Source organism: Dermacentor silvarum, chromosome 1 (genome assembly GCF_013339745.2).
Source record: "Dermacentor silvarum isolate Dsil-2018 chromosome 1, BIME_Dsil_1.4, whole genome shotgun sequence".
Lineage (NCBI taxonomy): Eukaryota > Metazoa > Arthropoda > Arachnida > Ixodida > Ixodidae > Dermacentor > Dermacentor silvarum.
The window spans coordinates 107,157,815-107,170,041 of record NC_051154.1 but is presented as its reverse complement, the minus strand read 5'-3'; the positions used below and the strand labels follow the sequence as shown (position 1 = coordinate 107,170,041).

Sequence of the window (12,227 nt, the reverse complement as noted above, 5' to 3'; positions counted from 1 at the left end):
TCGCTGCGTTTTCTGTGGTCTGTGTCCAGTCGAAATGGCTACGCCAACGAAGAAGCGTAAATTTCTCTCTCTCTTGAGGAGAAGGCACATATGATCGCCAAGGCAGAAAGAGGAAGGAAACAATCTCGCGGTTTCGCCCGAAAGGCGAAGCATCGATTGCGACAGCAGACTAGTAGACAGCTATAAGAACTAAGGATAGTAGATTTATTGACCGTATAAACTTGTAAACATTCGCTGACTAAATTACCGAGCATGGTGTCACGCGCACACAGGTAAACATGAACACATCTCGCTCGATGACTGCAGAAACTCTGTGTCAACACGCTGGAGTATGAAGGCGCGGCAATAGGTGACCCGTAAAACGAGCAATCGCAGGGAATTGTGGGGCGCGCCATCTGCTAGCAGCTTCCGGTTCGACGGACGTCGCGGCGTCATTGGCGGCATGCCTGGCGCGCGTTTTTCTACGCGGTTTCAACTGTCAGTCGTGCGAAGCTTTCCGTCCGCTTTGTCGACCAGCAATGTCGTACCATTCATGCAGCTGATTTCAGTGGGCTTCACTGCAACACAGAATGTGGGAGAGCCAGCTTACAAAAACGATGACGAGTCAAGAAAGGCAAGGATACGCTTTTATTCATAAACTAACTCTGGTTTTCGTTTCGGCAGCCTTTTTTGTTTTTGCCAAGTTTACCTCTATGACATTTGCCGCTGCTTGGACACGTCGTCTGCCTGCGCGTCAGTCAGACAGATGAAAAAGCTATCTGTATCCGATAATTTATCAAGCGTATAGAAACATTACTTAGAAAATCGGGTGTTGAGGCGATGGCTATAGTAGCCTGGTAAATACTGCCCTATGATTGTCGCTGCAACCGATATCGTCAGTATAATGGCGCAGCTAGCATAATTAGAAAATGAAGTGCTGAAACGGCATTTCTTGGTTGAAACTTGAGGTTCATTTCAAGTGGTACGTACAGTTAAACCTGGATATAACGAAATTGACAAATTCCCGAAAAACTTCGTTATAAATAGGATTTCGTTATATGCAGGTTCGGCACGAAAATTCGAAAAATAAACGTTTACCGTATTTACTCGATTCTAACGCGCCCTCAATTGTAACGCGCACCCATTTTCCGTTTTCGTCGAAGCACTCATCCTCGGAATGTCACACCAGGTACCGGATGCGTGGACGCGTGTCGTTTCGCACAAGCGCGAGGCACCGGAAACGAAGAGCGAGCGTCACGATGGCGTCGTAGCGTCGTATAGTGTTACAGTAGAACCTCGCTGTTACGTTCCCGGGGGCTGCGTTTTCCCGGCTTTTACGTCGTTTTCGACCGGTCCCGGCACAGCTCCCATAGAACTCAATGCATTGGTAACCCCGCTGTTGCGTCGCAACTGTGGGTCCGTTCCAGCATCATACGTTGAGAACTGCCACCCCGCGCCGGCCCGAGCGGCCATTTTGACTTTTCATGTCGCTTGGCTTGGTGGCTTGACGATGGCATTGGCCGCCCAAAGTGCCGGGGGCGATGACTGTGACGTATTTTCGGTTTCCGCCAGCAAAAGTATGGCCCTTGAGATCCGTATTTGCTATATAAAGATGGTGTCCATGACGCATAGTGGCCCTAAAATTGGTTTTGGCTCGTAGATATTCCGTATATAAGGGTACGGCCACGCTAGCGGGAAAAAACGTGTACGTCATGCAGCGAGCGGCAAGTTGCCGCGCGTCAGCGCCTTGCCGCGAGGCCACCGCCGCGCGGCAGCGCGATAAGATCTCCCGCGCTCTCCGAACGGGCGAGCAACACCGCGAGCGCTCGTTGTTTCATGCGAAAGATGACGATTGTCGATTGAAAACCCGGCGCGGACCGGCGGCGTTCCGGTTGTGATGGCTCCGTGACGTCACCCTCGTCGCTCTTGATTGGTTCTTCATCTCGCGACACGCGGCATTTGCCGCAGGACCCATTTTGCGCGGCACGCCGCAAGACCCCAGATTCCTGCCGGTTTTGCCGCGGTTTTTGAGTGTTTTGCTGCGTGTTTTTGCCGCTAGCGTGGCCGTACCCTAAAGTCCAAGGGCGTAACGCAGTCGCCACGCGCCGTATGCTGTATGTGCGAGTGAAAACGTGCGAGGGGAGCCGACGACCCGCGCGCGCAAGAAAAGCAGGGAGGAAGCGTGCCTTCTTCCGTTGCGCTCGAGGCATCGGCGAGGGAGCGAGGGGGGAGGGATAGCGGGGCGGCGCGCGGTCGCGCAGGCCGTATCATGAAAGCGATTTGCGTTGGGGCACAATCTAGCAGTGTAGGTGCGTCGGCAGCTCGTAGCTTTCTGCGTGCTGTGTGTTCTCGGCGCTCAGTCTGCGTTGAAGCGATAGACAACAGCACGAAGGTCACTTCGCTCGCTTCTCCAGCGGCGCTTCCACACGCCGCCAGCATTTGACAGCGCGTGTCCGCGCTCATCGAGTCTGATGTGGCACAGCGTGTACCAGCGCGTCGGCAACATCAGCTGGAAAAGGAGAGAGTGCCGGCTTGGCGGGCTAGGCCAGCTGCAGCAAGCGGCAGGATCAGATTTGAATGAAGGGAGGGGGAAAGGTCACGCCCGCGGCGGCAAGATCGCCGGGTCGAGGGATGTAGAGCCGCCTCGCACACGCACGCACGCACACGTGTGCTCGCTTCGCATTCCATCGCACCGGAGAAGGTGCTTGCGTTTGCTGCTCGCGCAAAAATGACAAAATTTGGGGTGAAATTTCTAGGTGGTCGGAGGGGAAAATTCGTTATATCAAGGGGGTCTCCTGCTGCCACTTTGTTACGTAGAGGTCTCAAATACATGTGCTTCTATGGAGTAACGGCGGGCAATCGAAAAACTTCGTTATATCCAGGAATTCGTTATATGGAGGTTCGTTATAAGCAGGTTTAACTGTAGTTAGAAGTTTTAGCTTTTTTGTCAACAAGATGGGTAAATGGCCGTATCGCCGACATATTACGGCTGCGCATTACCTCTATCTGTGTTCAAGGAACTAAGGTGGGCTAGTTGGTTACGAGTATTATGTATGTATCTCACTGTGTCCCATTTAAATTTGAACCTAAAACCATGTTTCAGAATACCTCTATATATATGTTCATGCGAGTACTGAAATAGTTATTGTTGCTTGAGTCAATGTTATTGAAAGAAATATCTTGGGGAATCATTCCGTGCAGGCCCTTATTTAGCTCATCGCCGCCTGACTGTGTGTTAATTTTCTTTTTGTTCACTGATGGTTCAGTTTTGGAAGTGGCAGCCATGCCTCTGATGCTTGTGCACAGCTGACTCAGCAAGGGATGCTGCAAGGCAGTAGTTACATGAGTTTACCTTTAACGCTTGAATTTGAGCAGCCAACGGCTGAACTATGGTTTTGCTAGGCACCTGCAACCGGGTAATATTCGAGTGTGTCAAAGCCGGACTACAGGCGCATCAATAGGCTTCAACGGCGAAGCGGTGGCAGCGGCTGCGCTTCCTTGAACCGGAAACAGCGAGCAGACGGCACATCCCATAATCCCTCGCTCTTTTACAGGTCACCTATAACAGCGAGCGAATTGACCTCCATGCAGTCTCTCGCTTCACCGCGAACTAAATGTCGAAAGCACAGCGTACACGACTCTACCAGCACTAGTTGCACTTTCTTACATCGCAGATCGCTTTGAAGATGAGACCCGCGCGGGCGCTGACTTTGTGCATGTCGCAGATTGCTTTCACGATAGCGCCCGAGCGGCCGCGTCGCGGCCGCTGTTGTCAACAAGATGCGAACGTCTCGTCGTCTGGGGAAAATGACAATCTGCTAGACACACTGACTCCGGCGACTGCTTTGAAACTAATGGATCCTTTTCACCTCATCAGAAATGTTAACAGAACCTACGACAATGACATTGCGATGGCTCTTTTAACGGACTGTGGGACTCCTCGCGTAGCGCCTTTGCTTGCCGTGAAGCGTAAGAGATCAAGGCTGACCGACTTCTGGAAATAAAACTTCCAGGAAAGCGCAAGCTTGCCAAGCTTTCCGACTTTCTCATAAATATGCAGTGAAATTGTGATAATTCAAACCGCTTCATTGCGATGGTACGCGTGCCGCAAAATGAGTGTTTCGCTCGGCCGGGCACACGTGTTGGGTTAGGTGTCGGCCGCAATGTACTGAAAAATGCTGTAACAGTGGCGCGAAATGCATTCTCTTGTGAAGTTGACACTTTATTGACTGCCTTCGGTACGTCGCAACCTTTGGCCCCACACCATCGCGAAGATTTCTCGGACGATGGTCTTGGTTTCGTTCGTGGCTTTGCCGTTTGGCGTACGTATACAAATCGAGGGGCCCACGGTACGTTCGCGCGACGACGTTCCCCTTCTCCCCATCCCCTTTTTTTTTGTCTGCGTCGGTCTGCCGTCCGTGTAAATGCATCTGCAGCCAGGAATGCGCATCACGTCACTCGACACTGCTCCGCGTGGCCATCGACGTCACGCGCGCCGACCGCGTTCGGCGTCGACGGTACGGAGTTCTCAAATCGGGGGGCCCACAGCACGTTCGCGCGATAGCCGCCTTCTTCCCCCCCCCCCCCCCCCTTTTTCTTTGTCTGCGTCGATTTACCGTCCATGTAAATGCTTCCGCAGCCAGGAATCAATGCGCTTTCGCATGATATTTTCGAGCCCGCCATGTACGTCCAAAGCTAGTCTTATGACAAGTCGCTCGAAGCTACAAAGAGAGACCGTTGTGCGCCTACGAACAGCGTTCGGAACCCGGGTCCACTGTATGGTATTTTGCAAAGAGGGTGGCTGTGAACATGCAACGGTCATCCAGTGCACTCGCTTTCATTGGCAAGGTGGTTTGTCGGCTTTCTGAGCATTGTAAAACCGCTATGAATGGATCTGCTTTGATCCGGTATGAAACCGTAACTTAGTCACCGACACCCAACGACGTATCTCCGATTAGGCCAAATGGGGTAGACAGTGTGTCCAATGGTGTGGCCTTGATGAAAATTTGCCGCCGGCTGATGTGATAACGGGCGGCAAACCATCACGGAAAGCTTGTTGCTAATATGTTTCTGTGGGTGGCTCATCAGTGATTGTTTGCAAAATCACACGAATGGGTTAGATTGACGGCCCTTGAAGCGGCATTCAGGTCTGCGGTCGACCAGCCGCCAACTACCGTGAGAATGCGTGCCAAGTTCATATGTGTACTCTCATGTGGATAGGAAGCTCCAAACTGCGCGAATTTCTGTGCGTGAATAGTGAACTCATGTATTTGATGCGATCAGCCTGCCTTTCGTCCTGATCTTTACACATGCTTCTGTACGTTCCACGCATGCTGCTTTTGTTGTTTCATCTGCTTGCGTAGCATTAAACAGTTGTGACATAGTCGAACCTCGTACCGATAAAGATTGCACCCGTCAAAGCACCGACCACATCCAGGTCATTCACCAAAGGTACCGATATATACGAAAAATTGAATATTCGGTTCACGAATTGAATTATTCAAACATTTTCTATTCAATTCGAAATCGAATATTCTAGTTATGGCACACCGCTACTAATAAGTTATTTATTTTTATTTCGAAAAATGTACTGTCTTGCTCATATTTATGAACAGATCACAAAAGCAGCAATACCTCTTCACGCTTTGTTTAAAGGCAAGTGGTTGGCTCAGTCGCAAGCAAATGTTTCAAGTACAGTTAACTTTCTGTCATTCTACTCCAGATAATTCAATTTTTCAGGTAATTTCTCTTGACTGAAGGTCCTGGCTGGTGCCCATACATTTTTATGGGAGAAATGTTCTGTATTTCAGTCCTGAAATTGGCCCTTACTGGATAATTTGAACTTGACTGGTTGGCAAAAATGTGCCTGACCTAAACATGGTGACTCCAATCCTCACCATGTAAACGGTCATTGGAGACAGTGAATGCATTAACAGAGACGCGCTATCTCCTGCAGAAAGTGCCTATTTTCGGCCTGCCCTAGGAAGATTTTCAAGCAACAGCAGCAGCAGCTCAAAATGAACTAATACTGTATTTTCCCGTTTCTAACTCTGTGATATTTTTTTCCAAGAAAATTACTCTAAAAATTGACGTCACGTAGCTGCTGGATACAAAACAGTGTTCACAACAGCCTAACATCAGAGCCAGTTTTATCATTGTCATCACAAGAAGGCAACAAAATAAGTTCTCGTGTGAGATGGCAATGACTGTGTGCCACTTTCAGTCTTTAATTGGAAAAGCTTGTTCAAAAGTTATATTGCATGCTAAGCTAGCTGGCAACAAAGTCATGTCAGGTGTTTTCGGTGTTCTTAAAAATTGTATGCGGCACAGGGCAAACTAGTCAAGTGGGTGGTCTAGGTGTTGGCCGCAATCCGGTTTTCGATTGTCCTGGAGTATTCGAGGATAATAAATGGACCTTACAGATGATGACGTGATTCATACACAGCGATGTAGGGCTGTCTGATAGTGGCGACTATGGACATAAAGTGTAAATAAATTTCCATTCTATGAAGGTAAACTTTGCTGGTTTCATCTCTTTTCCTATTTCCAAAATTGGAGGCATGCAACATTTTACTTGTTAAAAAAATTGGGTGTGCATTGAATTTCTACTTTTATTAGCTCTACTGTCATTTCTGCGTTAGTTTTCTCCTTTGAACTTGTACAAACTGTGAACATGATAGGTTCAAGGACGTTGTAGAATGGGGCAAATACAGTGGAATCTCGTTAATTCGAATCCACTTAATTCAAACTGGCGTTGTGGTCCTGTCAAAATGTGTATTTAAATGTGTGAAAACGCCCGATAATTCGAACTGGTAATCTTTTTTGATGATTAATTCTAAAGAATCGCTCCTCTGATTGTACTTTCATGTCGCGGCACTTCTAACGCTTCAACTTGCACGGCAGCGCTTTTAACGCGGCAGTGCGGCTGCACGCCGGCTGGTGCTCCCATGTCCTGTTACAAGTACAATTTTTTGGCACGTATAACCCACAACAAAAATTTTTTAAATGCAGCAGTAAAGTTGGGGCACAGGCTATATGTAAATTTATATCTGAGGTGCAGCTTCACAGCGTGAACATTGTGCCTAGAAGTATGGTTTAACAGGAGCATGCACTGGCGCTGCTGTGAAGGCACACTTTCGGAACTCGTCACTTGTGCTAGCTCAGTGTGCTTGCGCCAGATAATGCAGCACTGCATGCAAGTCCACCATTCAGATGAGCTTCTTTTAATTTCAACAAATTTTCGGGCCTCTTCGAGCTTGAATTATCGAGGTTCGATTGTACTACTGCCAAATGAAGCAGGGGTGTGCTTGGGCATTTTTTTCTGCCTCTTTAATTTGACCATAATAATCAATTCTGCTGGTTTCGTCAGAACGGAAGTCGATTGTATTTTATTTAAGTTGTTCTTCGTGGATCTGTTGCAGTTGGCCAGCTTTTTGGCAGGCGGTTTCATCAGCAGACCAGCTTGCCATGGTAAACGAGTGGGCATTCCTTGTTATACTAGGGGCCAGAAGCCAGTTCTTTGTTTGGCTTTTCAGATTACAGTAAAACCTCGATGATTCGATCTCAATTCATTTGAAAATTTGGCTGATTCATTAAATTTGTGCAGTCTCGTAATTTGCAACGTGAAATATATGGGATAATTTGAAAAACCAGTGTGCATCCAACCAAATAATTCATAGTTTCCGGCTGTGACCTCCGAAATGGCATGCTGCGATGCGCTTCCGGCTTAGCATTTCTTGGAGGCAGTGTCAGAAATATGTTGGCCATGACGTGTTCCAGCTCCTGTACTTGCTTCTATCTAGTAACGTTGATTGATTCTGGCGCTTGAAGTACTTAAATGCATGGCCTTCGAGGTTGGATCCCAAGAGAGCCTTCGCTGGGGCTGCGATTCGATCACCATCGATTGAGCAAGCACTAGATTCTGTGATATGGGTTCTGATGAGCCGTACAGCTCTGCAAAGTGCCTATGTTGTGTGGCATTGCGCTTTAATTTTGTGTGTTTCCACCAACTACAAAGAAGAGTCAGGGCATCATCATCATCAATAAACGTAGAGCTCTTGGCTTTTTCGCTTGATTATTTATTTTTTTTCAGTGTAAATATCGGCTGCGTCGTGCGTGTTGTCACATTTTCTCCACTGCTGGTGTGTTGTGTGTGTACGATTCCCGACCGCATGAAAAATCACGGTTATGTGTGCATGCCTGCTAGTGTATGAAGACTGTGACTGGACTGACGGACTAGGCCAACTAGGCTTTGCCAACTACTTGAATGTGGACGCAAAGTTGCAGACATCATATGCTAACGTGGAAGATAAAGTGATTGACAGTAGCCGCTTTGACAGTAGCCAATTTAAAAGTTAGCGCTCTCACTGGAGACAAACCTGTTTTTGTTGTCGCGTTGTGAAATGCACCGAAAGTACCTTCAGGGTCTTTGCTACATTCCGACCTTGAGTCTATTACTGCAGTTGGCTACATTCTGTCCTATCAAGTGTCTTTGAACATCGTCTGCAGCTTTGTTAAGTGTAGTGGTGGTAAATGAGATGCTGCACATGATTAGGGGGCTAGAGAGATCATGATCATTAGTGCAGTGAACTACCGTACCAAGCAATCTTGTATCAATGATTATTACTTTGAGAAGTCCTGCTTCATGGAAAATAAACATTACATGCTTGTGTCGCACAGTTTTGCCCTTCTTTTTCTGGCCTTTTTAATCTTTTCGGGTATTTTGAAAATCTGCCTAATTTAAGTTTCTTCACGGTTCGGTGGACTTCAAATTAACGAGGTTTTACTGTATATGAAAATGAGTAACCAGCTGTTCTGTATGCAACATGCTACCACATAATAAATTTAATTGACATGAACCTGGTATTTTCACAATTTTGCTGTTATTGAAGTGAAACTACATACCTGCCAATTCTCCCAAATTATTCGTAAAGTTTACAAATTTGGGTTCATTTTACGGCTTTACGAAGTTGCATCAAGATTTATGAAAAATAAATTCTGTTCACAAAAAAGATTCACTCGTCGGGATCCAAACTTTGTTTTGCAAGTTTTTTTGATGATGAAAAGACGCCAAAGGGTTACTTGCTTCGAGCGAGTTTCTGAAGCAAGCAAAATCGGCAACAACTAATTTACTGGTAAAGTCACTGTGATCTAAAAACTGTGTCTTGTCAGTCTCTGCTTTTCTAGGTTTGCTGCTGCTTGTGTGCTGCATCTGAAGGTAAAAGATTGTTAATAAAGCGTGTATGTATCTCTCAAAAGGCGTGTGCTCAGGGGAAGCATGGAAGAAGGGGGGGGGGAAAAAAGCCTTTGTGCGACTACCCTCCCTCCCTCTTCGGTGTCGTGTCCAGGAATTTTAAGAACTTTAAAGTTCACAGGTTGACAGGTATTGAACTAGCTTTTAAATTTCAGACACATGCTACTCTTAATGTTCACTTAATATTTGAGTACAGTTCCAGCCACCTTCCATGAAGTTTGCATATCTACAGTTAAACCTTGGTGTATAACAAAGTCGTAAAAATCAGCACTCACTTCATTGCATGAAAATTTTAATACGTGAAATACCTTAAATTTCGGCCTGATTATTTAAGAAATTTTCAGAAATTGTCTGTGTACGGGATGCACACCCATTGGCCTAGCACTTGTTGGCATCGGCCACTGCGTGCCATTCTGAATGCATGTTTCACACATGGACATCACGCTTATGTACTGTACACGCTTGGGCAGTGAGCTTTCATTGCTCTTGCACCACTGTCTCCTAATTTGCAGAGTGTCATGCACATGATTCAACCGTTTGAGCACTCGTGCCCGATATACGATTTCCATTTAATGCCTCGGCCTGCTTTTGCAGTAGTGGTAAAATTTCATCATGTTAAAATCACGGATAAACTTTTTGTTGAGGCTAAAGATCAGTGGCCTAATAGTGTTGTCAAAATATTGAAAAGTAAAAAATTTGTTCTATTAGGGATTTCATTGCCATATTTTCCGGTGTACAAGTCGTGTTTCTGAATTTTTTGTCGACGTGTCTTATAGAACGATGCCACCCATCTCCCGCTCCCTCCAGCACTGTCTTCCTGCTTTCCTCCCTTGTGCGCGTTTCGGCTCACTGTCGCACGCTTTCACTCACACATACAGCATACGGTGCACGGGGACTATGTTATCGCCCTTGGACTTTATACGGAACATTGCAGTGACCACGACTGCAGAAATGCGCCTGGAGTGTCCATATCATTGCTATCGCAATTATATAGGAATGGCACCCATACGCTTGTGCGTGACCCGCATTAATGGAGTGAAAAGTTACCAAAGTTTTTAAAGATTGCCTACCGAATAAACAGGTGCGTCTTATACACCGGTGCGACTTATATACATTGTTTTTTCTTTGTTTTTTTTAAAGAAAAACTGCGGTTTTAGGGGGGTGCGACTTATCCAAAGGTGTGGCTCATAGCCCGGAAAATACGGTACAATAAAGTTTGTTACATCGAGGTTTAACTGTACTATTAATATTTGGAATGTCCTTTACCTTGCCATTTTGTTAAAAAAACCTCGCAAGGTGTTCCGAAGTAATTGGGCTTTTCTATAAGCTAGTGAATGGACTTTTTGTTTGAAGTGCGGACAAGAAAGCTGCAACTAAAATATGAGCAACATGACGAGAATTGAGTGGCACTTTACCTACACCACCCTGGTTGTTTTAAACACTACAGTCCACTTTCTCAGTCCTGCTGACAGCTGTCTGCACTCCGACTGCATTGGCAATACAAAAAAGTGGTATAATTTCTGTATAATTCTTCTGGCAACTGGTCGCAAAAAAATGACAATGAAAACAGCTAGATATGCAGAAATTACTGACATCATAGTGGTAAGAAAAATTGTATTTGGTTAAAAGTAACCAGCTGAGTTGTCACTGGTGGCATGTGTACAAACACCTTGTATTCATGGCACATTTAATAGCACAACCACCTTGTATGATGTGGCTTTGTCCAGAAACCTGAGATGGTATGCTTTCTTTAGTTGTGTTGTCATTACAAGTGTCACCTTGCCTGTGTATAATGTGCATTTTCCTTTTGGTTATGCTTTCCACTGCCAATTGACGTATAGTTCACCTGTGCCCAGCAAAGCCTTTTACAACATCAAGCAGTCCTTAGTCTCCCTTGCTGAAAAAATTCACCATTTTCTAACGAGTTGGTGACACCACATGCATGTTTTTCTGTTGAGCCCAGATGTCATGTGTTTAAAAAATTTTTTTAATATGATGTAGACATTCTTAGGAAACACTATAAGTATGACCCATTGTTTTATTTTAAGAATCATGCATGATTGTATTGTGTATAGCCTGAATTTCATGAGATGAGCATTGAATGTTGCAGCGGCTGTGTTTCAAATTTGGCTTAATAAGTAAGCAGTTCTGAGGAAAAAAGGCTCTGCCAGGCTGCTTGTTATTATTCACGGGTGAGATCACAAGGCATGTTCTCTGCTTTGACACTTTTGGCCCTGCAGTTGAAAATTGGTTTCTTCTACTGGTATGTGAAATGTTGAGGGATTTTTATGCAGAGCGAGAGCAGCATCACAAAAATAATCGCACCATTCTGTGCTGGATTTCATAACTTGCTGGCAGTATTTTATTTTTAAAGCCCCTTTCATTCTATGAACTTAAATCTTTCAGTTTAGCTCCTTCAGCTTAACCATAGCATGTTGGAGGGTAGTGACAATGTATGCCTTACAGGTATAATTTCGTGCACACACAAAAATTGTGAACTTTCATATAGTTTCTATATTTTGCCTTTTCATGTTCTTTTAGTACTGTTTTTCTGAAACAGCAAATGTCGTAGAAAAGTTGTGTGCATATTATCATTGAAGTGTATGATAGTAGTTCCTTATGGTGTTAGAAGTTGCTTTCATGCCTCTTTTGGGGTCTCTACTTATGGTTACTGTGGTGCAAGCAGTTAATGAGATGTTTAGTTTAAAAGGGGACGAAAGGGCTGCCACTGACAGCGGTGTCTTCTTTTCCCTTTTGCTCCCTTTGCCCGTTTTTACTCCTGTTTCATCCCCGAACAACTCTCGTTGCCATTGTGACGGGAACAGTACAACGAGGTACCGCTTTTTACAACTTGCTCCTCCCTTGTCCTTTTGTATTAACACCTTGGGCTTTTCTGTTTCTCTGGCTCCTCTTCTGAACTTCTTTTTTATGCCTGCTCGCTTTGTTGGCATGTGTCCTTTCATAACAATTTCCCACTCTCACAACTCTTGGTGTT

General features: G+C 45.6%; 1 protein-coding gene across 1 annotated transcript in view; it reads left to right on the top strand.

Annotated features, from left to right (window-relative positions):
* The window catches only part of LOC119453723 (AP-1 complex subunit gamma-1-like), a 112,483-nt gene that overhangs the window by 50,282 nt on the left and 49,974 nt on the right, over positions 1-12,227 (top strand). The gene's annotated exons all lie outside the window — the stretch shown is intronic.